At 32.3% G+C, this 24936-nt stretch overlaps 1 protein-coding gene and 1 long non-coding RNA gene across 4 annotated transcripts in view; one reads left to right on the top strand and one right to left on the bottom strand.

Annotated features, from left to right (window-relative positions):
* Positions 1-269: 269 nt before the first annotated feature.
* Positions 270-23865, bottom strand: LOC139486459 (uncharacterized). Its single transcript, XR_011655583.1, has 3 exons — positions 23768-23865; positions 1854-2185; positions 270-391 (listed from the first exon to the last, which is right to left on the bottom strand). It is a non-coding gene; the product is annotated as an uncharacterized lncRNA (long non-coding RNA).
* The window catches only part of LOC139486451 (actin, muscle-like), a 58832-nt gene continuing 40060 nt past the window's right edge, over positions 6165-24936 (top strand). For 2 of the 3 annotated variants that reach the window (XM_071271334.1, XM_071271336.1), the window contains exon 1: positions 6168-6253. The gene's annotated coding sequence lies outside the window, so the exon portion shown is untranslated. Of the gene's footprint in view, positions 6254-24936 lie in introns of all 3 variants that reach the window. The other variant, XM_071271335.1, reaches the window with a different exon arrangement.

A 24936-nucleotide genomic window follows, 5' to 3' on the forward strand; every position in this document is an offset into this window, starting at 1 on the left:
GCCCGCTCCAGTCACGCTTCAGTGATTTCCTATATAAGCAACCTAATTTTTTTCCCAAAAAGGGGGGCCCTGCCCCCCCCCCCCCCTAAATCCGCCTCTGCTATCCGTCTTTTCTAAGATCCACTGAGTTGATTATATATGCTTTCAGAAAAAAATGATACAATTTTGAAGAATTCTTTCTTCATAAGGGCATACTCCTTAAAGACTAATACATTTTTTTTTTACATTTGATGATATTTTTTTATTTAAATTATGCACATATGATACAATTAAGGTATACATTGTACGCATGAAATATTTGTCATGTTCAGTTAATTAAGAAATTAATTGTTTAATCTGCATATGCATCACAACTAATATTTAGTTTCTTTTATCTTCTGTGGCAGTAAATCTGAAAAAGAAAACCAAGACTGTGTTTTACTTTTTTGAATCATTATATAGAGATGTATAATTAGCAATTGATAGGCAAATGTCCAAAAACAATAACACATTAATGATTCTTATACATAGTCCTATTTGTTGATTCATGATTTGTCTGATTTTTCATGTATTTTATTATTCTTTTTTATTGAGGTGGGGGGAGACACCATGTTATGATTAGTATGTAAATCTCGAATGTAACAAAAACATATTATTTTGTAAACAGTGGTGTCAATTATTTTCCTTTCCGAAAACCCAATTTTATTTAATAAGATAAACAGTTCTATTGGTTTGATCCCGCTAATCAGATTTGTATGAAAAACGCTATGTTATTTATTTATTAACTTCTTATTTTTTTTGGTTTTTTTGTATTTTTAACATTTTAGCCAGCCAATTAATTTTTTTTTCAAAATTGTACTGAGTAATGCTGACTAAAAATCTGAAAATGTAGTTCGCCGTATAAGTTAAGTGGCTTCTACAGTTGAAACAAATTGTTTGGCTTGCATTTAAGTTTATTCTTGTTCTCATCTTTTTCAACTTTTTTTCTAAGTTTTTTCTAGTCATTCATGAATAACCGCTGATTGCGTGTTCAATAATTAGTGTGCGCGGAATCATGCAAATATATAGGTAGATAGATAGATAGTGTATTCACATAAAACCATGTAAGTACATAGGTTAGGGAATACATCAAACTATCGATGTAGGATAAAACACTTAAATAGTTTGGGGGTGGGGGTTAAAATTCTGCAAGTTTTGTATATCTAAAATCGAGTTTTACATATATCCCTATTGGTAAATCAATATTTCCCAAATTAAATTAAGAGGGAGGGAGGGGGGGGGGGGGGGTCAGTGAAAAAACTATGTGAATTAAGTTTTTTTATCCTACATTTAACTTTTGATGTCGTCCCTTACAGAGAAGTTAAAAATATTTTATACATAATAACAAAAAAAAAAAAAAAAAAATATGTGATTAAAAATGCATAAAATTTCGGATGAGATAACATATAAAAGAATAGATCTATATATACTTATGCAGTCAAATGTGAAAGCTAAAATTGTATAAAGAAATACTTATTGTGTATATTAAGTATGATAAATAAATTATGGTTGTTAAGAATGAGTGAGCTTACTATTAATACATCGTATAAAATTGCAGAGGTTTCTTAGTGTTAGGTAGATATTGTAAATTTCATTTTTCATTAAGATACCATACAGATAAAGCACAGAGAAGCACAAAATCATTGCTAAAATTATTGATTTGCATTAAAGCTAATCGATGCATTCATTGCCATGAAGACCCTTGGTTAAGAGGTACAGAGAACCACTATCGTCGCTGCAGCACGTACTTAGCTATAGGTCTTTATTGCTTTTTTAAAAATTGGTTTTGCATTTATTTAATTTTTGGTCAAATTATGTTCCTTGTAATAATTTACCAAAGATTGTCTATCGTAGTCTACATGTTTCTTGTATTCCTATTTTCTCTTGGTTAATCGGAAGGAGAATGAGTTGACAATTCTTCCATCATAAGGTTCTGTTGACTGGTAACTATACAATATTCCACATGGTACAAATTGCGTCTCAGTTGCATAAGGAATTCTTATGTGACTGTTCCTAATGAAAGGTTGCGCGTGTATTTGCAAAGCTAGTGTAAATTGATGAACGGGGATAAAGTCCGCATGGTTAAATGTCCTGTAGATTAATCCAGTAGGTACTAATTCACTGCTTGATGAAAAGTTACTCTCTTGTGTGCAAAGCCGACGATTTCCTGAAAATGAAGTGATAACTAATATAAAACAAAAGTTGTGTACTATTATAATAGACATTTTATATTTATGTCAGACTAACAATTAACAGTAGCGGATAAAAGGGTTTATAACGGGGTTTTAGGGGAAAGCTGTATTCTGGTAAAATGAAATTGGGCAATTGTACAATCTAATTAAAATATTGATCTCTGATTACGTTAGCTCATATGTAGTATAACGTAAACAGAGATCAATATTTTAATTAGATTGGGCAATTGTACTATAGCCCATAGTTTTAACCATAATCGAATCTTGGGATGATCATTCTACTTCGATCTAAACGCGATTATTAATAAGAAAATTGTGATATCTTAACATAATAAAGGGAGAATACTTCAGGTACATTTTTGTAAGATGACTTACATATGATATATATATTAGACAAAAATATAAGCTTGATAATATCTTAAGTTGTTTTTATGATTAGTAAAACTCATAATACAATAACACATTCTTTATTGTTATTTTAGGAGGGGTGGGAGTTCTTGATAATGTTCCGTAAATTCATAAAAAAAATAGATTTTCAAGATTTTATTAATTAATACGATTAAAACAGCCCTAATACTACCAAAACAGCATGTGTCATACTGGTGACGTCGTCCTGGTCATGCAAATTATGTGATCTATATTGCTTCTCGTTCCGGTCCATTATTTCCAATACGAACTGGCAATGTATCCTGAAATTTACATGTAAACATATATTGTGCATGTAATTCGGGATTCATTGCCAGTCCATATTGAAAAATATTGGCCCTATATTCACATCATTGCCAGTCCGTATTAGAAATATTGGCCCTATATTCACATCATTGCCAGTCCGTATTGGAAATACTGGCCCTATATTCACATCATTGCCAGTCCGTATTGGAAATATTGACCTTATATTTACATCATTGCCAGTCCGTATTGGAAATATTGGCCTTATATTCACATCATTGCCAGTCCGTATTGGAAATATTGGCCCTATATTCACATCATTGCCAGTCCGTATTGGAAATATTGGCCCTATATTCACATCATTGCCAGTCCGCATTGGAAATATTGGCCCTATATTCACATAATTGCCAGTCCGTATTGAAAATATTGGCCTTATATTCACATCATATATATATTCTACGGTCTCGAGGCCAAAACAGCAAACCTTGAATCTATAGCAGCAGTCCTTTTGCGCCAATTGCTGTTTTTCAGGGGTATCATTTGCGCTAAATTTTGTTTTCCAAATGTATCAATTGCGCCAATAATCGGGACTCATTTGCGCCAATTTGCCTGTACACATATCTATCATAAATATTAACGATTAATATTTATTCTCGGCTTACAAAGTATCAAATGTTTGGAGATATTTCACCATGAAGGTGAGCATCTGGCGAGAAATTACTTGAAATGCATTAAACAGTCCATGTTTGAGAGAGAAGAAAACTTATTGATTTTCTGAATATTTAATACAAGATATGCCAAAAGAGAAGAAAATAGAAGCTTCAAATTGCTAATTATGTTTTAGCCACATACTTTCATGACACAGTGCTTTGTTCCCAACATCCGTATGGACTGAAACTCTATCTACGGCAAGACGTACCAGTAATGGAGCAAAAGCATTCCACAGGAATTATTATGAACTGTTTTATGCATTTCACCCTTCAATGTTTGACTTTTTTAAAAACAATAAAGTGAAGTTACAACCTATTACATAAATAAAAATTGGGAAGTACCCATGCAGCAGCAGTAAGAAGAAAGTATGTGCCAGAAAAGGAAACATTTACCGTGTAAACTACCGGTTCCAAGTCCGAATAAAGGAGGAGGGAAGTCATTTTTCTTGTAATTGGTGCAAACGTATGTTTTATTTTTGGCGCGAATGACACCATGTAATTTTAAAACAGGTGGCACAAACGTAGTATTGGAGACAAAAAGTTGTGGCGCAGAAGGACGCATTTTTTTTGGCGCAAACGGATCACTCCCGAATCTATACCAGCCAGTTAATAACACTATAATATTAACTGATTTAAAACTATTTCATATAAAGATGTTTATTCCAAAATCCAACAACAATTGTACAAATAGAAGATACTAGAAAATTGGGTACCAACGAATAGTATAGAAAGTAAAAAAAACATACATACTAGTAAATAATGTAGGAATTCCCTCAAGTTAAACCCTCTACCTCTACCGCTTCGAGGAGGATACCGGATATGAAACCATTTTTTTTTTATACATATATAGTGTCTAGTGCAGAACAGTTGAGAACAAGTACAAGAGTTTGTGTTGTATTCTAAAATATGAACTTGGTTCCAGAATATGTTGGAGTTTATCGTCATCCGACGTCCAGTTGGCCAGATATTCAACTGTTTTTGTTCTTTTTCATACAAAGTTTTATGTTTAGGTAAATTAAACGTACAGTTTTATGAATATCTCTATTTGTGTGACAGTTCATTTTGGTTCCTCTTGGCGGTCTGCTTTTAAACTATGTCTATTTCATAGAAATATCGGTCACAACTATTTGGTTTTTAAACAACTAAACCTTATAGTGTCGGGTGTAAGTTTTAGGATAAAAAACATATGTACATCCATGGAAATATAAAGTTATTTGTATTCTGTGCGTTCTGTTTTAAACCTCATAAATAAACATGATAAACATTTTAAAAGTTATATTGTAAATTATTTTTTTCAGCAGTGGCTTACCTGCCATGTATATATTATTTGTGTATGCAAAGTTATTCCTTCAAGCTCAATTCCTAAATGAGTAAGATATTTCATACCATCCAAATGTCTTAACAAAATCTTGGCTTGTGCAAACAATGTTGTTATTGATCGAATTCATCTTTGTTCATTTAAACACACATGAATAAAAGTAAAACAATAAAAATCGCCAATATGATCATGATATTATGCATTTCATATTGCCTAGCTACACAATTTCTTCTTCCAGATACTGGTCACTTTTACATTATGAATATTCTGGAGATTTGAATATTTGACGTAATAAAATGATCAATAGCAGTGAATTAACAATACTGTATACACCAATTTGATTGGCCGTTTGAAAAAAGTCAAATCTGATCACTAAGAAAAATTATGAAACTGATGATCACGTGATTAACAACAGCGTAATAAAAAAATCTAGATATATATCTATATTTAGCGCAGATTCAGAGATGAACAACGTAACATATTAATGGATATGTTACTAGTAGAGTTACCTCCAAAGTAATTTAAATCCAAATGTTATGTAATTCATGTGCAGACACTATTTGAATTTCATTGTGTTTAACTTAAAATGAAAAAGAAAGTTAACTACAGAACCGTTATTCTAATGCATAACAAAAAGAATTCATATATCATGTATATCGTTCTAAAATTCACGTATGAAATAAAAATTAAAAAAAATCCACGAAATTTAGTGAATGATAAATGCGCTCAAAACATACTGTCATGCGAATGAAAACTCTCCATAGGCGGATCCAGGGGGGCCCTGGGGGACCCGGACCCCCCCTTTCGTGGGAAAAATTTGGTTGATTATATAGGGAATCACTGACGCATGACTGGAGAGGGCCCCCCCTTAGGTCAGTCAGAGGGCCCCCCCTTAGGAAAAGTTCTGGATCCGCCACTGCTCTCAAGATGAATATACTCCATTGATGTGCAATACATTTTTCAGCATTTTACACCTCACTTACATTAAGCGAAAAAAAAAAATAGCCGATCTTTTTCAACTGCATTTTTAGACAATTTTTGACGCATGACCTAAAATATTTTGCCGGGTTGTAATGCAACACTGGCATTTCTAGTAACAGGAACTGCTACCTGTTTTCCCTAGTTTGTGTAATAGTCTTCGAGAAAAAAACCGGATCACCAGTGGTACCCTATGGAAAATGCATTACGAATAATTGCGCTCTTGTAACCCTATGCAGACCCTCATAATAATATACCTGGATTTTCTTATCTATAAATAACCATAAATAACATTTATTTATAACTTGATGATAATAATGGCGAGGGGATTGCCGTCGTAAACAAGGCGTTTTCGTAATCTTGGAACGGTAATGTAACTATATGTTCAAATAGTTCAATATAAGTTCTATCATAATTGTAAAACAATATATTTCAGTGTATTATTTACGTTTATATGTTGTTGTTTTTTAAATGTCTCGTTTCCCTGATAATATAATACTATTTTTATACGGTAAGCCAGCTTAACACAACATTTTCGATTAATATCGTCTCGTGTAAATCTGGGACATAATACATTAGTATGATAGTCGCCGTGTAAATGTTGTTTATTTGTGCTTTTATTTAGATTCCTCGACAAGCTGTTTAACTTAATTTTATAATATAAATAAAAATACAATATTCGAACAGTGAAGGAATGGAGCTTTAGAGACAGCTCAGTAGAGAAAACTCAAAAGTGAGGCTCTTCGAGCTTTTTCCTGTTTCGTTGCAAGTACAAATACATTTTATATTCTCCAAATACTTCTATTTAAATGTATTTTTTTTTTTAGTATTAATGTGAGAAAACAATTTTGAAGTATATTTCCCCCTCATTTATCAATAACTATATGTTAAAGATGGACTTGCCAATGTTTTTACGTTAAAGGGACACTAGCTATCAAATTAATGTTCACCGGTTTAAATCAAATTCTCATATTTGATTTATAACAATGTAAAACTTTTATCCAAACTATTAATGATTTCATTAATGTAAGATATAATAGTGTCCTATGAAAAAGTGTCCACATGGACAGTTTTTCATTGAAATTTGGTATTTAATAATGTCCATTGCCATGGAATGGTGTCCCTCAAAAGGACAGATTTTTACTGCTAACAAAATGAAATAGTGTCCACTCACAAAACAAATTTTCATAGTAGTTGCTATTAAATTGTGTCCTCCAAGGGAAGTAATACAAAGGTCATTACAAAGTTTTATTATACTTGAATTTTAATTTAAACTAGAACACACCCGGATTGATGAGAAATTGATCAATATACAAATGTAAACAAATAAATAATGGGTAGAAGTGAATATAGAGAAATTTAAGTTCTAAGAAATTCCCAGCAAATGGTAATGACAATTAAAGAATAACAATAAGCAAAGTGTAAAATCAAATATGAAGAACTTTACTATATTCATTATGTCAGAGGAGAAGGCAATAGAAAATAAATAATGTCCATTGCCATGAAATGTTGTCTCCTAAGTGGACAGCATTTTACAGCAACAGTTGTGAAATATGGTTCATCTGCAGAACAAGTTTTTGTAGTGAATGTTATAAAAGACCCTCATTAAATTGTGTCCTCCAAAGAAAAGAAAACTGAACAGCATCTGTTACTTATTTGAGTTTGAATTATACGTGTTTATAATTATATTAAAAGATATATAGATATGAAGATAAGGGTGTTATGAGTGCCAATGAGACAATTTTTACGTCAAAGTAACAATAAATTCAAGTTCGTAATTAAAGTAATCAAAGTACTGAAGTACTGAACATCGGATGACCGTAGGTTCTTGTGGATGGTCAAAAGCACATGTCACAGAAACAGATCACATCTCTATACCTGAAACTTGGGTTAATTTACAGAGATATTTTTTTCTGATACAAGTTCGTGCTTGGATGATGAATAAATGACAGGAAATTCAACCTCACCGTAATAACTATTATATTGTAGTGCAAGAAATCAGTATACCTTGGACTATTATACTTGTATAATGATAGTCGTAGAGAATACACTGGTTTGTTGTTATATATATTATTAACATAACGATTGCATGTATGTACCGATTATCAGGTTGTCTGCATGTTGATATCGTAAAATATCAGCTGCGAGACATAATATTAAGCTTTTTGTCGAGTAAGCGCAGCGAACGAGATCAAAAAGCCTTCATATTATGTCGAGCAGCTGATATTTTACAATATTAATATGCCGATAACCTGATAATCGATTTATCGGGCTGCATTTGCGTCTTTTGGAAGTATTGTCTTAGTTTCACCAGCAACCGGAAGTTGACTTGATAAGTTCGGGTCAAACTTATCAACGTCGGTTCAAACATTATGACGTCGCTGATATATCCGGGTCAAAGTTATTAAGGCCAGGTCAACGTATTTGACGTCACAAAGCCGTGATATGGAGTTTTATTAAGAGCTGAGCAGATTGATATAGACAGTTGAACGACCGATAAATATCATTTTCATCTATTTGTATATTTGATAATTTTATTCTACTATTATTATAGTACAGTGCAAGTGCATGGTGGACACTCTTCTGTAAAAAAATCAAAGCCTTAAAGGCTGTAAAAGCAATTGCTGCCATGTTAATGTTTTGGGACACTTTTATTTTTCATAGATATAGGAAGATGTGGTGTGAGTGCCAATGAGACAACTCTCCATACAAATAACAATTTAAAAAGTAAACCATTATAGGTTAAAGTACGGCCTTCAACACGGAGCCTTAGCTCACACCGAACAACAAGCTATAAAGGGCCCCAAAATTACTAGTGTAAAACCATTCAAACGGGAAAACCAACGGTCTAATCTATATAAAAAAATACATATATAAGAATTAAACCTGACAGGACATGGTTGTCTAGTGAAAAGCAAGAAGGTTTTGACTTTATATCAATAAAAGACTTAAGCAGGAAATCATTTTTAATATGTTTTATATTTCACAAGGAGACAACAAGTTTACCAGGCTAAAGTTGGGGGTAATTATGGATTATCCCCTGGTAGTGTTTGTAACTGGGCAATAATTACTTTTATTTATTTAATTTTAACTATTTTCATAATTAATTTAAATTAACCATTCAGTTAAAACATTTCAACTTTCGAGACGCTAATGTTGAAAAATGAGGCAGAGATAAAATAACTTACAAGACATAAACATGTAAAAAATAAATATATATTTCAGCTTACTTAAAATATTTTCATAGTGTTACTTTTGACATCATTTCTTAAAACTAAGTCCCACACATAATTGTTCATTTGATATGTGTCATCCTCATGCGGTACGAGAAGTTTTCATGTCGCTAAATAGTCTTCTTGTCGCTTAATTTATTCTTCTTGTCCGTTCTTGACGCTTCTTGTCGCTAAAAGTTCTTCTTGTCGTTATTAGTGAGACCGCTATTTTTAGATTACAGGTGGTCATTTACACTACACGTACATAACCTGAATAGTGATTTTTATTTTACGATAAATTCATGAATGAACGATAATTTTATGAATGAACAAGAGCACCTGACCTCTTTCTGAAACACCAATTACACATATAAAATCGTATTTATTAAGATATAATTCAGTCAAATTTTCACCACTAAATCAACAACTGAAATGATTCCATATTTTGTTGAAACATCGTACAACCGGAGAAAAGAAATCGCAAGTATGAAAATGCACTTTTTTCACTGGTGTTGAAAACCCAAAACTAATTTGACTAGAATTTATGAATGACGGAAATTTAAGCGATAACAATACATCGGAGTGACCTCAAGGTCATCCTCTGTAAAAATGCGTCCAGTAACAACAAGGCAATGCATATCATTTAATACTTTAATCATATCAAAAAATGCCCTGGCGGACACAATGTCCTGTGAAAAAATGTCCACCTGGACAATATTATCACGGTGGGTATGGTTGTCCTGCGAGAGAACGTTCTGTGCTGGTGATTTGGTCCTGTCAGGTGCTGGTGGGTCCTGATTCTGTGCTGGTGGGTTTGTTTACATTGTATCAGAATTCAGAACGGCAATAAAACGACTGTTTTGTTGCTTAATTTTTCTCTGATGCGTCATAAGTACCATGCAAAGTATATTACAACAATATTATATTGCAAAAGTCGTGCAAGTTCGTTAAACGGAATTGTCCTGACGCTGTGCTGGTGATAAGAAAAACGGTCCTGGTTCTGTGCTCCTATGTCCTGGTTCTGTGCCTTTATATTTTAGTTAAAAGTGGCATATATTCAAGATCATTGAAGCTGTACTGTTATTGACTAATTAACTGTTGTCTGCTTTCTTGAAATTGACATTGTTGTTAATCTGTTTACTGTTATTATGAGAGAAAAAATACCCCTATTTTCTTATATTTTTTTTTTTAATTAACTGTAATCTTATTTATTGGCCTGTTAATGGAACCCTTCTTGTTCCCTTTTAAGATAAGAAAATATGTTTACGATATTCGGGATCACCAAAATACGTTGTAATTTATACAATACTTATATGAAGTAGATGATGTGGTATGTTTGTTGTCAATGGACAAATTTCCATAAGAAACCAAAGGAAGTATGTGTTAACAACCATACGTCATCGTACGACCTTCAACAATAACCCATAAAATAAAAATGTAAAAGGTTTTGCATAAAGATGGAGAGCAAAAATATAGAACAAAGGACTTTCTGAGCGTTTGAATCATATGTCTTTAGCAGCATAAAACACATTTGTTTGTGAACAATTTAGTGCTGACTATAAGAATGACAATAGTATTGCGGGTTTGTTTGTTTGGTTTTTTTTTTTGGGGGGGGGGGGGATGGGGGATAAGTTAGAGCGAGGTTACAATGAAAGTTTTTTAAAAGAAAAATGTATCTTATAGCTATTAAGAATCACTTGCTGTATCTGTAAGTTTTTTTTAACATATTTTTTTTGTCTGAACGGTTATCAGGTATTTTTTTTCGAAAGTTCGATAGAACACTAAAAAAAAAAAATTCACTATTTTATGAAAGGGCAGACTAGAATATGTCAGAGAATGATAACGAGATAACCTTTGTACAGAGATTTTTGTTATGTTTAGCATGGGATCAACACAAGGGTACATTATCCTTAAAGATCTATTTAAAAGTATTTGAAACTACCGTTTGCCTTGTTAATTGTGCCTTCAATTTCAAAAATTAAAATATCTCGTACCTTCATACTACCAATTGAGTATAAAACAAGTACATGTATATAAGTTTAAAAAGGAAATTCTTAGATTAAACACCTACATTTAACTTTAAAAGGTCATAACAGTTTAAAACAATACAAATCTACACACACAAAAAACTGGCTTAATTTCAACTGGTTATCAACCCGAATCGCTATAAGATCATATATAAGCTCACCTGTGTCGAGGGGTCGTGTGAGGTTCATGTATTGTCTTGGCGTCCGCAATTACAAAAAAGATCTTTTCTGAAATTACTTGACCAAATGTAACCAAATGATTTTTCAAGAGTGAATCTAGGAAAAACAATATCCATCAACACTGTGTATCATCGCCACCGGAAATTGGGTACTAACGAAGCGGAGAGAAATAGAAAAAAAAGTAAACAAGTTAAGAATTCATTCAATTTAAAGCATTTCCACTCATTTGATGAGGGTGCCGCTTAAGAAATGATTTTCTGATATACAATTCTCTAAATTATTATGCAGATAAGTACAAAATTGATACAAGATTTTGTGTAATACTCCAAAACTTGCCACTTAGTACCGGAAAATTTCGAGGTCGATCGTCCTCTGTCGCCCCATTCTCAAGATATTGAACTGTTTTTCATTATTTTTCCAGACACGTTTTTAGATTATTATAGTGTGGCATCATATTTACTGAAATTTGTTGTCAAAAAGATGTATTTTAAAGAATATAGACCATGAAAAATAAAGTCTAGTGTACGGCAACTTGTTCGTGTTGACAAATTTACTGTATGGCAACTTGTTTTTAACTGTATGGCAACTTGCTAATTTTAGAATAGTTATTTACCGTCCTTTCAAAGAAAATAAAGTATTAAGTTCAAATATCTAAGGGGTGGGGGAAGGGGGGGTCCCTTTTAAATTAAACTGTTTTTGTCTTTTTCAAGGTTTTAATTTGTTTAAAACTGTTATTTGACTGATAAATTTAAACACCCTTAACTGTTCGACCCACTGTCTGTAATCTGTTTTGTTAAAATTTGCAATGTTGTTAACTGTTTATTTGAAATTGAGATTCCAGTTATCTGTTACTTAATACTTAAGTGTTCACTGTTTTTGACATTATTTTCTCTGTTAACTGATCTTAACTGTAATTTACCAGAATCACATACAAATTAATTTGCTGTCCATTCCTTTTTTTACGTTGCTTCCGCAAAGTAAAAAATCTTTGAGTATAGTAAATCCTTGATAAAATTGAGAATGGAAATGAGGAAAATGTCGAAGAAACAGAAGCCCAACCAAATAGAAGAAACTACCCAACGCAACGAGAAGATTATTCACTAGGATGGGGTGTCAATTCACAGATAGAAAAAAACTTAGAATTGACACTCATAATTTTTAAACACCCTCTTTCCCTTCCTTTCTAATAAATAAGGCTTACTATTTGAGTTATGCATGTGTATATTTATGGAAAGAGAATCGTCAATAGATTTTATTTCCAATAGTAATAATTGTGAAATATAATCTTTTTTTGTGTAACCATGGCAACAATCAGCATTTATTTGATACCAAATATTGCCAGATAAGGGGTTGAACATGTAAAAAAGATCTCAAAAATTTGGTCCAAAGGAAAATGTCAATCAATAAGAGTGAAACCTTTCCTGAAACCATAGACATATATCTATCAAAAGGTAAAAAAAAAATATATGCATTTCTGCGTTTTTTCCATAATTTTGAATTGAAAAGATCGAGCGTCAAATCTTTGTTGAAAAACAATACAATTTTTTTTAATCTATGGCGGTACGGATAGCAACGTATGGACGTTCAAACTGTAAAATGGCTTCTAAAACATGTTAAAAACAATCTAAATGTTCATATAAACCAGAGACATGTATACTATATGTCTCTGTATAAACCCACTATAGGAAGGCTATATTATTATTCAACTATCTAAAAATCAATTCAATTGTACAAAAACTTTCATATTTAGAAAATTCACCATGGCTATAATGCGAAACTAAACTTGTAACTGTGTATTGATATACCCGAAGCTGTCTCGTAAGTGATCAATCATTTAACTACAAAAAGGGGGTAGAAGTTCAATGTTTGTTTCTTGAAACATATAAATGAACCAAAATTTAAAAAATGAAATAAATACAAGACTATATAAAAATGTAGCAAAGGTTACAGACTCAAGTTGGGGCATGCAGGTGCAACAAATGCGGCAGTGTTAAACATGTTTAGAGATATCTCGTACCCCTCTTTATACGTCTAACCAATGTAGTTATATCTGCCTTCTATTTGTTATGTATCAAAAATGTTAAAAGGAAAGGCCACTTCTTATCCAGCTAAAACCCTGGTCAGTCCTATGATGAAAATAACTCAGAAGTATGTGGAATGTTTGATAAGTTATATTGACCCTGAGTACCTGGACGGAATCGTGAAATATAAAGTACCTTTACATTTTGCAATTCGTAAAATAACTGAACAGTGTGGCCTGGTAGAAGAGGCCGAAAAATGATGACTTGGTTCTCAAATTGATGTCAAATTTGCTAGTCTAAGACTTCAGAAATGTAAAGATGGACCAAGGCTTTTTTATATCAGCTCAGAGTTCCTAATTGGGACTTGGAGATGAAAGAGCGCTTCAACTTGTGACACCTTACATGTTACTTTCTGATTTATACACTGGTTTTGATGATTTAAAATAAAAATGAGTAAACCTTCGTAATTCCTTTTAATAAAATCATGTAAGCAATGAGTCGTATGAATACTTTGACTGAGATGTAACCATAATTTAAAAGAGCTACCGCCATAAAAAAAAATAATGTTCACGCCCTATAGTATTCACTCATTCTAACTGTTTGTTACACTTTCCTACGTCATGACGATAACCCAAGTTTACTACGACTGATTGACATAAAACATTTACTCAACAATATACATAACCAGAAGAAGCCTCCCTTTTGCTGTTTGAAGCATTTTCGATTATTCATGACATAGTCCTTTTTCTTGGAGTCGATCACTCCGTCTGTTTTTCCATCCGTTCAATTGTCTGTCCATGTGTCAATAAAAAAATATGGTACTTGCAACAGGCACTTGTCTCAGAATTTTTTTTTTCCTAAATACCTTAATATAGGAATTTTTTTCTGAGGCAAGTGCCTGTGGTACTTGCGTGTGATGGATAGTTATCTTATTTGCTATCATACCACATCTCCACTGTTTTTATCTATAAAAAAAAGCTAGCACCAACAAAAGAGGAATGGACGGTTTATTTTATTGAACTTATACAATTCAACCTAACAACAAATAAGACAACAGTCGTTAGTAGTATAACGATATATAAATGTATTTAGGATAATATGGTTGAAAAAAACCTTTTTGTACAAAATCGAAAAGCGGTACGCAACGAGGCCTTCTGAACTGAATTAACGGCATATATTTAATAATATTTGATGAGTAAGACATTTTGTATATTTGTAAGCCTGTAAAGCTTTGATATCAACAAAATATCGTCACTTGATATTATTTAAACAGTGATTAATTTCCCCTAAAAATTATAATATATTGCAAGACGCCGTACAGACAAAAGTTGTTATTTTGCAATTCGCCGTACAACGTTCTGCAATTCGCCGTACAACAAACATACAATGTTTTTGTCCATATTCTTAAAAAAACATGTTTTTGACAACAAATTTCAGTAAATATGATGTCACACTATAATAATCTAAAAACGTGTCTGGAAAAATAATGAAAAACAGTTCAATATCTTGAGAATGGGGCGACAGAGGACGATAGACCTCGAAATTTTCCGGTACTAAGTGGCAAGTTTTGGAGTATTACACACAATCTTGTATTAATTTTGTACTTATCTGCATAATAATTTAAAGAATTATATATCAGAAAATCATTTCTTAAGCGGCACCCTCATCCAATGAGTGGAAATGCTCTAAATTGAATGAATTCTTAACTTGTTTACTTTTTTTTCTATTTCTCTCCGCTTCGTTAGTACCCAATTTCCGGTGGCGATGATACACAGTGATCAACAAACATAACCACTGTCTGTTAAAATGTATTCGAGTTTTTAGTTACAGCCGATTCCATTGAGTATGTAGGCAAAGGTAATATCTTTGGTTAGCTTGCTTGTTAGCTAAACCGTGAAGTCATTGTTAGGTAAGGTATACTACCCTCCTTTCGAAGTAGCCTGGTCCTACAGACAGAAAGATGTGTCATTTGTCGGACTAGTCTACTCTTAAAGTAGGGTCGTTTACATAACCTAACAATGACTTTTCTGTTCAGCAAGCAAGATAACCAAAGATATTCCCTTTGTCTACACACTCATTGAAATCGGCTTTAATATTGCAAAAGTTCAAGCAATTAGGGCAAAACTTACCGAGTAAAAATATCAAAAGGCCAATGTCTATCTACCTTGCACATTTCAGAAAATTCAGATCAGATAACGAAACTGGGTCCAGCAACATTTATAAGCAATCTAAGATTTTGACCCTCACAGTTTCCATTCACCACAAATATTCTCGTTACAACGAATCATTTTAAATACAAAAATACCTGTTGTAGCCTTTTGTTTATCTATTAATATATGTATCCGGATAAAGTTATGAAAGGCAGCAGGGTCACCAGGGTGAGGAGTCCATGTCATCTGAAATAAATGCTAAGCATAGATCTAGAAAGCGACAGATAATCATGACATTAAAAAAACTCTCTTCTTTTCGACTTTTTTCGAACAAATTGACACATAAAATGAATTATATAGTATTGTGGAATTTTTAACTTGTGTTCAATTCATTGGTTACACCTTTTACTAGGATAACAATCCTGTCAAGTATGAGCTGGGAAACATGTTTCAGAAAAGAAGATGGAAATGTGTAACCATAATTATGACAATAACTGTTGTGAGCACAAGATTCACTGCACACTTTTAAAGTTCTGCTTCATCAAACATTAAAATGTGAACTTAAGTTTTGAGACTTTTTTAATCGACACGATTGGAATTTTTGTATATGAGAACATGGTTTATCTATTAGTTGAAAATGCGGCTTTGAACTAACTTTCAGTACCTGCGAGCATTCGTTGTTCAATAATGTGTGACTTTGTGTTATTATTTTATGTGATAAATTGTTGTGTTGGTACACCACTGTAACAATGAAGGAGGAAATGAGGAGGGTTGGTTGGGTGGAAGTGGGGAGGGATATGCGGAGCGCTTACAAACATGTCTATGCGGCATGAGCTTTGATCATTGTTGAAGCATCAATGTAAGGGGCATTTAATACCTTAATAAAACTATTCTTATTTTAGATACTACATATTGTTATCTGATATTGGACGAAAGATGTTGCCCTTTTATGTAATTATGTAATACAAGTTACGATCATTTGAAAACACATATTAAACAGCCAAATGGATGCACAAGAGCTAAAATAGGAGTCATAGATCCTATTGACAACAATTATCTGCCCAATTTTATTGATTTTGTAACATTTGTTTCAAATATGACCAACTTCTTATCCAAAATCACCAGCACCGTATCAGGACCCACCAGCACAATGACAGGACCCACCAGCACAGTATCAGGACATGAATAAATTGAGAAAATGCTAAATTTTAATAAATTGCAATGTTTTTTCACAAAATAGTTTTGTCGTGTGGATTGCGGTATAGAAAGCGGACTCTATGAGCATTTTTGTTTTATTTTTTCAGTTCTAGATTTTCTGAAAATGAGCATTTTTGTGTTACGCTTACTGAAACAGTTTAGAGGGTCAACTTTTTAATGGTTTACATATGAACCCATAAGAAACAAAATTGAAAAATTTCAACTGTTTTCTTCCATTTTTTATGAGTGAAAACGTCAAAAATCATCATTTTCGTCTTTGTTTACATTTTTTCATTGATCACCAGCACCCGTCAGGACCGAATCACCAGCACAGAACGTTCTCTCGCAGGACAACCATACCCACCGTGATTATGGTAGTGAATAATGTCCATGTTCATGGACACTTTTTCATACCTGAGGACATGTTTTCATAGGAAACTGTGTCCAGGACACATTTAAACAGGTAAATATTGTCAAAATATGTCCGGTGGACATTTTTTCATGGAGGACATTATTAAATCCTACATTAAAAGTCTAAAAAAAACCACAATTAACAGGGCACGGGCATGAAAATACGTAGCTTCGTTTCGTGTGTATTTTAGTCTAGACGCCATCTAATTTTTAATCGAGTTGGACCGCGGTGACGTCACGAAGGTCTAATGGCTGCCTAAAAAATTCACGATCATTCAATGCAGGAATATTATCTATTTCCGTTGATCACAGGACTTTTAAAGTGTTGAAATTATTTTCTAAAGCATCGTTTAACATTGTTCGAAGTTATTTGTTATTACTGGACACTCCTATAGTGTATTCTACATTTGAGACGAGTTGCAGTGGTCCGTTGTGGATGTTGTTTTTTAGGAAAACTCGATTCGTGAATTACGATGGATTTTACTGTTTGATAGACTTCAAAATGTATAACGGTATGGTAAATTTTACTATTTGTTATCAATATTAACATTTTTATTGTAACAAAAGACAAAAGAAGCAAAATTTCTAAATCAAAACCATGTTCATCACGTCATATCAGAAAGCCCGCGAAAACAACGTTAACGTTTTCCTGAACTGTTAGGACATTTTTAAATAATGGAAGTATACATTGATGGAGCATGCAAGAATAACGGCAAGCCATTGGCAAAGGCCAGTTATGGTATATTTTGGGAACCAAATAACATCAAAAATATAAATGGTCCAGTTCCTGAATCTTACAAGCAAACAAACAATACGGGGGAACTGTATGCTGCCGTAAAATGCCTTCAACAAATACACGAAAATCAATTATCAAACATTATCATTAAAACCGACAGTGAATATTTAGTTAGAGGTATAACAAATGACATTGTTTATTGGAAAAGCAACAACTGGAAACTTAAATCTTCCGGAAATGATGTGAAAAACAAAGAACTCTGGTCAGAGATAGATAATTTGTTATCAAATATAAAAGTAACGTGGGCGCACGTTGCTCGTGATTCTGAAATCGGTCAGATTGAAGCCGATAAACTCGCAAAACTTGCTTTAAATATAAAAACGTCTGGAAACACCGTTCAAGCAAATAATAATAGTATCGTGAATGTGTGTAACAACACTGAATGGACCGACGATGAAGAGGAAACTATACCGATGAAGGTTACAACCCCGCGTCGAAGTATCTCCACCAATAAATTTCGCAAAAATAATAATAAGGCAAACTCTCCGACTTTCTGTACCATGTCAGCACTCAGGAGAATTGAAAGTCTTTTATTGTCAACTTCTGAGGAAGTTTTAAATTTAAATGATGCCCTTAACTGTCATATTGACTCGTCAAACAATCAATTTCAAGAGATGAAAGACAAGTTTGCATCACTAACAAATACGGTTAAAGTTCAAACCAATTCAGCTTTAACCTCCGTCCAAGAAGTTTTTACACAAACACAGCTCATTAAATCGGATATCGATGTAAACAATAAGGCATTTATAAATAAATCCAACAGTTTGTGGGACAAATTAAATGCCGTTTCAAATGAGATTAAATCTGTAAATTTAAAATCATCTCACGTCAACGATTTAACAAAAACTGTGACAGAAACACCAAATCGCAAAAGAGAGGAAAGAATTTCAGCTTCAAATAAACCAACACCTGGAACATACAGCAACGCTGTAAGAAGTGGTTTACCAAGCAGCTCTAATAAGCCAGTTTCTTTAAATAGAACAAATCTAGGTAACAAGCATAATGCTCAAAGTCCTACTTATGTGGAAAAACAAAGGTCACCAATAAATACAAAATACACGGACCGTGAAGTCAAATCTACTTATCCCCATTTTCATCGGTCTTTTGACAAGAAAAACTTATTTCTTATTGGGAGTTCAACTCTTAAAAAGATGTCTCCTAGGAAAATGTCAACTCAACAAATCAATACCAAAGTAAAGACTATCCGGGGAGGACGGATCAGAGACATTGAAGATTGCCTAATTCAGTACATATCAGAAGGCAGACTTGATTGTGTTGATGTTATTGTTATTCATGTGGGCACTAACAATGTATCAGATGGAGACTCTGTTCATGCTATTATGGACGACTTCAAAAATTTGATTTGTACAGTCAGGCAAAGCTTACCAAGAACTAAGCTGGTAATTTCCTCAATTCTACCAAGGCCAACCAATTCTCAAGCTAATCATACAATTTATAATGTCAATAATCATCTGTTCTCTCTAGAGGAACAACATGTGGAAATTTTGGACAATACTTTAGACTTTCTATATGGAGACCAGCCCAATCTTTCTTTATTTGCAGACCATGTTCACACAAATGTTGCTGGTGCCAAAGTTTTAAGCCACAACATTATCTCCTGCGTCAACAATCTATTTCAATTTTCAAATTGTACATCAGAAACTGAATCAAATTTTCAATCGGTGAGGTCAACAGGGAGGAGATTTATACCATTCAACAACACAACAACTCAAGAACAAAGTGTGTCCAGTCAAACGTACTGGAGGTAAATTTAACCAATAACTTTTCCACTACCAGAACATGTAATTCTATTTTAGGAAATATTGTCAGTATTGTTATTTTGTATTTATGTACTGCAACACATATTCTATCATCTAATTCCAAATCATCTCCATTTACAAACCCTTTTATATTTCCACACAAGTCACTTAATATATGTCACTTAAACATCAATCATATATTGCCAAAGTTTTCTGAAATTAAATATTTGCTATCAAAATCTAACACAGATGTGCTGTGTTTAAGTGAAACATTTTTGTCAGATTCTGTCCAAAACAAAGAAATAGATATTAAGGGTTATGATACAAACAGAAAAGACAGAATTGGAAAATCTGGCGGTGGGTTTTTAATTTATATTTCTAACATGTTAACCACAATAAGACGACATGATTTGGAAAATGATGATATAGAATCAATGTGGATCGAAATTATTTTTGTTCATCAAAAACCTATATTAATTGGTAACATTTATAGACCACCAAAAAGTAATGCAGAGTGGGTTACAAAATTTGAATTAATGTTAACAAATGTCGATATTGAAGATAAGGAAATGATTATTTTGGGTGACTTTAATATTAATTTGTCGTCGAGAAAGATTCCAGCTAAATGGTCACATTTAAAAAACATTTTTAACTTGTCTCAAATAGTCTCAGTTCCTACTCGAGTCACACAAACATCTTCCTCTTTGGTAGACCATATTTATAGCAATGAACCACATAATATTCATTTTATATCTGTTCCGAAGTATTCTATCAGTGACCATTATCCAGTATGCATTTCTCACAAAAGAGGGTTAAAATCGAAAAAGAAAATTCATGAATATATTACGTTCAGATCTACTAAACATTTTAATGAAAATGATTTTGTCAATGACATATCACAGTGTTCATTTAATTGTGTATTAGAAATTGATGACCCCGAAGAAGCACTGTTGTCTTTTTTGAATATTTTTACTAAAGTATTAAATCATCATGCTCCACTCATTAAAAAGAGAGTAAAACGTTTGTATCAAAATGAGTGGATGAATGATGAAATTCTAGATAGCATGAAAAAACGTGATTTTTATCATAAGAAAAAAGATATGTATAGTTATAGACTTTGGAGAAATAAAGTCAAATATCTCATCGAAAACTCTAAACAAAATTATTATACCAATATCATAGAACAAAAAAAGAACAACAGCAGTAAATTATGGAAGCACCTACATACTGTCAGCGGTACCGACAATCATACCAGTATAAAAATCATAAGTGATTGTAACAAAAAGGAAATTTTAGAACCAAAAGGCATTGCTGATGTTTTTAATGCTTATTTCACAAATATCACAGATAATCTTAATATAGATCAAAACATCGACAATTCTAGTAGTTGTTTTAACAAACTTGGTGATTTTATATCGGGTCATGTACCAGATGACGTGTATTTTTCTATACCACTTATGAGTAATGATTTTGTGTGTTTACAACTAAAAGCACTAGATGAATCAAAAGCAACAGGCCTTGATACCATAAGTGCAAAATTTTTAAAGATGTCTTCTCATGCTATTTCACTACCACTTTGTCATATTTTTAATTTGAGTATCAAAACATGTATTTTTCCATCCTCATTTAAACTGGCAAAAGTCATACCAGTTTATAAGAACAAAGGCTCAAAACAGGATGTTTTTAATTATAGACCAATTGCAATTTTACCACTCATTTCTAAAATCCTTGAAAAACATGTGAAAACACACTTAGTAAAATATCTTAATAAATACAAGTTATTGTATAGAATGCAGTCAGGCTTTCGTGCAAACCATTCTTGTCAAACTGCTTTAACAGCTTTAATAGATAAATGGCTTAAAGCCATTGATGATGGCGATCTTGTTGGAGCAGTATTTCTAGATCTAGCAAAAGCCTTTGATCTTCTCAATCATGAACTGCTTATTCAAAAATTAAACAAATACAAATTAGCTTATACTTCATTACGTTGGTTTACATCATATTTGGCTGACAGATATCAGAAAGTATCTATTTCAAATACATTTTCAGACGTACAAAAACAAAAAACGGGTGTACCTCAAGGATCCGTATTAGGACCGGTGTTGTTTTTAATTTTTATTAATGATCTTCCTTTGTCTAATCCTAATCATAACACCGATTTATTTGCTGATGATAGCACCATATCAGTCATTGGACAAAACAAAAGTTGCATCAGTCAAAAACTTAATACGGTTTTACAAGATATTTTTCGCTGGTGTGATGACAATAAGATGGCTGTAAATGTATCTAAAACGAAAGCTATATGCATTGGATCTAAACAAAAGCTTTCCGTTACATCAAATGAAAACATTAATCTTGCTTTAAATGGACAACAAATTATAGAAAGTACATGTGAAAAAGTTCTAGGTGTTTTTATTGATGCATCTCTATCTTGGTCTTCTCATATCGATTATATAATCAAAAAAGTTAACTCTTCTTTAGCTTTACTAAAAAGGATAAAGAAATATCTAAATCATAAAGCTAGACAAATGTACTATAACGCTTACGTTTTACCTCACTTAGATTATTGTTGTTCAATATGGGGAAACTGTAATAACTTTCTATTAGATAGTTTACTAAAACTGCAAAAAAGGGCAGCAAGAATAATTTTAGACGAACATGATTACACCAAACCTTCAAGAGAATTATTTCACGAATGTAACATTGTGCCAATCACACAAAGAATACTTTATCACAAATCATTACTAATGTATAAGGCAAAACATGGCTTAGCTCCAGAATATATGTCCAGTCTTATTGTATCAGCTTCTGCAAACCAAAAATATAATACGAGATTTTCATCCTCAGATAATTTTATTATTCCAAAACCAAATACAGAGTTGTATAAGTCTAGTTTCTCGTACAATGGACCAAAAGTGTGGAATGCTCTTCCTAATTCAATAAAAAAATCAAATACAGTATCCGAATTTAAACATAAATACAAATCTATGTACTTTTAACATTACCATCATATTTTTTACTGTAATGCCATATCATAATTGTTTATTGTATTTTAAATTGTACATAATCTTTATTTAATTTATTATTATTGATGCATTGTTTATTTGTAATGTAATTATTATTGTATTAAGAGAGCCTTATTGAAAATTGGTGTAATCCAAATGAGTTACTCTCTCTAAATAAAGATATTATTATTATTATTATTATTAGTCCTCTGATGACCATATAAGCGATGTCAACATAAATATATCGATATGAATAGATTAAGCAAACTCGTGCTGTTTGATTATCCTAGGTCTATTTAATTTCATTTATCATATGTTTAGTAGTAAATACAGTAGTTTTGCATATGTGATAAATAGCCTGCTGTTTAATCCATATCGCGCAACTTTGATGCGCATCCTTTATCGCATACCCTTTATCACACCCCTACCCTTTATCGCATACCCTTTATCGCACCCCTACCCTTTATCACACCCCTACTTTTTTTTTTTTTACTTTTTTTTTTACATAAAGTCAGTTTTGGTTTTTTTTTGGCTTAAGAAAAATTTTCCTCAAAATAGTTAAATCTTTTTTGAATGACGTCATTGTTTGGTATGTGACGTCACGAACTCGGAGTTTTCATATTGTATGTGACGTCACGAACGTCAAGTTTTCATATTTTTTGGCACACTAAATGCAACTATGAAAAATACAAAACACACAAATTAATACAATAATAAATAAAATGTTTTTAAAACAACAGCACACAAATTGTAAAGTAACCCAGGTGCTTCGGATAAGTAATTGAGCAGTTCTTTGAAACAAGACAAAAGTAGAACTGAAGGTAACCCCGTGCTATGGATCAGAAAACAGTTCATATAATATAATACTCTTCTGTTGAAATATATGATAAAGTGTATAATACATGGCAAAATCCGTATCACATGCCGTATCACCCTCGACCAATATCATCCCTCGGGCCTAAAGGCCCTTGGGCTGATATTGATGTCTCGGGATGATACGACATATGATACGGATTTTGCCATGTATTATTCTCTATATAGTAGATGAAAAACAAATGATAATCATCGTTTTTACCTGTATAAGAATGATTTTTTTGTGGATCTTATCAGTCAATCGATTTACCTTTGTTTCACTTTCAATGTTGACATTCTTTTCCTTTAAATAACGTTACACATACAATTCACGTGTTATCCGTCTCAAGCTAAAGGGTTAAATTGAAGTTCACGGATTCAATGAGGTCGAATTATTCACTTAAATTGCAAGTGAAGTGAATCATTCATAATCAATGTTTGTTTTTTTAAAGCTTATTTTGACAAAATTGAACCATACTGGCCGATAAAAGCGAAATATTATTTCACTATTTTCATTTCAATATTGATTGAGCAAAAACAAATAATATATTAGATTTTTTATATACAGGATCCAGGTTTATTCCGATAACCTTTGTAAATACAATGGTATACAGAAAATAATAACAACAAAGTTACCGTCAGTCACATTGCAACTGTGAAACATGAGGTTTACATAAAAGTATTTTAATATGTACCGGATTGTCAATAAAATAAAAAGTTTGATAGCAAAGTAATATTTTGACAAAATTAAGTTCCCTTTTCACTTTTGAATTGAATGAATGAATGAATGAATCTTTATTGCATTAGCAACAACATTGCTTTAGCATAATACATATATACATATATGACAAATATGACAGAATACAGAGAACAATTAGACAAATTAAATAATGCAGAGATAGCTTATAATAGTATGAATAATATATTAACTGATAATTTGCAATCTTAGTTTCCATGCAGCTTTAAGATATTTACATAGGTTTTTAGTTAAGCTTTTTGACCCAGCTTGTAACAGAAAAATTAGCTTTCGTGTATTTGGCCATGAACAATAATACTTTGGCAAAAAATTACATCCAAGTGTTCTATATGCAGGACAAATCAACACAAAATGATATTCATCTTCAATATTATTCATTTTACAACATCTACAAATACGATTGTCTCTAGGAATATTGTCATAGCGACCTGTTTCTAAATATAATTTCAAGCTTCCACTACGTAGTTTTGTAAGTATACTGGTATTAAAATCATATTGTAAATATTTCTCCAAACAAAAATCTAGTTTGAAACATTTATAGATAGACAGTTTTTCACAAGCATTAATATTAGCATACCAGCTTTGATAATATTGATCGTTGATACGTGATTTAATAAGGTCAAATGACACATTTATGTGATCCTGGTTAATCCATATATAATTCGAACCTAAACTAAACAAAA

The sequence above is a fragment of the Mytilus edulis genome, chromosome 8, assembly GCF_963676685.1.
Source record: "Mytilus edulis chromosome 8, xbMytEdul2.2, whole genome shotgun sequence".
Taxonomy (NCBI): domain Eukaryota; kingdom Metazoa; phylum Mollusca; class Bivalvia; order Mytilida; family Mytilidae; genus Mytilus; species Mytilus edulis.